Genomic DNA, 2,028 nt, shown 5'->3' with positions numbered 1-2,028 from the left:
CTCCGTTGAATGTCACACTCAGAGACGGGAGGCTAGTCAGGGCCCTGCCTCGTTCTGTCCGATACCTTTCTTGACATCCATAAACCTTCCTTGACGCCATGGCTATGCACTCTTCCATGACATACTGTTTTTCAAATTTCTCTCTGAACCTCAGTCTTCGATATTTGAAATCATGTTCAGACAGCCTTTCTCTTTCTTTAAACGTGATTTGTGTTCACCTTTTAACAAAGCCCGGGTTCTTATAAATAGGCTACCGACTCGTTCAATCTCAGAAACCCACAGCTACAGGGCATGCTTTAGAATTAGCGTCCAGGCACCCCTCAGAGGCCAGCAGCCCTTAGGACTCCCTACCGCCCTGCCGAGTGTCATACACACTGTGTCTTAACCCCTAAGTGCACCGTAACGCCCACAGCACGGGGACCATCTCTTACGTGCGTCTCTGAGACTGTCCCTCCACGGCGCAAAATCTCACACGTAGTGGGGACTCGCCACGTGTTCAGATAAATGGAACTTTGCGGCCCCTGTGTCTCCAAGGCCCTTTGTGTCTCTGACATTCCCCAGCTTATGCTCCTTGGGAACATTTGTGGGCTATTAGTCATCTTATGTAGAACAGGATATATCTGTCACTTCTCTGCGAAACCCTCCCTTCAGCAAGATTTATTTTAAGCACTGTGTGAATAGAGAACATTTCACTGGCAACCCTGTGAAAATCCAGTCTTTGGTCGACATGCGCCTCGAGTGCCCTGAGCGCCAGCCATTCTGGCCACCACCGGCCCTGTCTCCCGGGTCCCACGGACCTGCCGTTCTCACAGGCGGGCGGGGGCGTGTTGACCGGGTCTAAACACGCGTGAAGCTGCGTGTTTGAGGAGACAGCTCTGCCGCCCTCACTCTCCAGGCTCCTGACTGTGTGACCCGTAAGTTCTTTTTTACAGTGTGCACGTCACCTCCCTGTCCCCTCAAGGCCACCTCATAAACCACTATGACCCCACTGCAGAAGGGGACACTGAGGGCACACAGCTAGAACGTGGCAGAGCTGGGCTCTGAGCTCAGGCGGTATGGTATGTCTCTGCCATCGAGGCTCTGCCCCACCTCCCCGTGAGCAGCGACCAGGAGCAGCCAGCCAGAAGGAAGCAGGTGACCCGCCTCTGGCCGCAGCAAAAACCTCCACGAGTTTGGAGCCGGTGAAGCCAGGCAGCTGGGGGCAAGAGGTGGGCCTTTGAGGGGACACGGGAGGTAGGAGGAAGCACAGTGCACCCCTCCCCCACCCGGCAGGCTCCTCCCTGCACACCGTGGGACAGTGCTGGCCTGTGGCACGCTGGCCTCTGGCCGTCTTTGGCTGTGGGCCTCTCCCACACCCTGGCGGACACCCTGCGTATCGGCTCCATTAGATCTAAACGGAGGTGGCGCGGCTCGTGAGCTCTCTGCTGGCCCCAGGATCACCGCGGGGAAGACCCCCCTCTCTCCCCGAGGCTGGAGTTAAACAGAAAATGAGCAGCGTGGCTTCCTGCCCCCGCCCCCCCCCAAAGGGCCCGTCCTCTGAGAAATTGCGGGGGCCTCGGGTGGCAGCTGCCACCACATTGCACCAGCCGGGAGCAGTCACACCGCAGCCCGCGAAGCCCCTCTGGTTTCTATGGCAACTTGTGGAGAGGAATTTCCAGGGCTCAGCAGACTCTGTCACAGTGACCCAGTGAGGGGGGCGGGGCGGGGCCGGCTCCCCAGGTGGAGCCTGAGGACCCGGCCCCGGGGGGCCGGTCCTGGGAGGTGGGCAGCGTGGGCGGACGGCGGAGCCGGGGGCCGGAGCTCTCCAGGGTCCTTGCCAGTCACTGAACGACAGGCGCCCCCAGCACCTCGCTTCAGATGAGAAAAGGACCTCGAAGGTGGTCGCGAAGACGGAGGGACGGGTCGCCGCAGGCCGCTCATCTGACCTCGCCCGAGAGCTAGCGCGGGACCCGCGCGTGGGCGGGGGGTGGGTGCGGGCGCCCGTGGGTGTCTGCAGACTGGCAGCGGAATCATGCGAGCAGATGGCTC

The sequence above is a fragment of the Pteropus vampyrus genome, unplaced genomic scaffold, assembly GCF_000151845.1.
Source record: "Pteropus vampyrus isolate Shadow unplaced genomic scaffold, Pvam_2.0 Scaffold487, whole genome shotgun sequence".
In the NCBI taxonomy this organism is placed as follows: domain Eukaryota; kingdom Metazoa; phylum Chordata; class Mammalia; order Chiroptera; family Pteropodidae; genus Pteropus; species Pteropus vampyrus.
The sequence above is the reverse complement of the archived record's forward strand: the minus strand, read 5'-3'. Positions refer to the sequence as shown.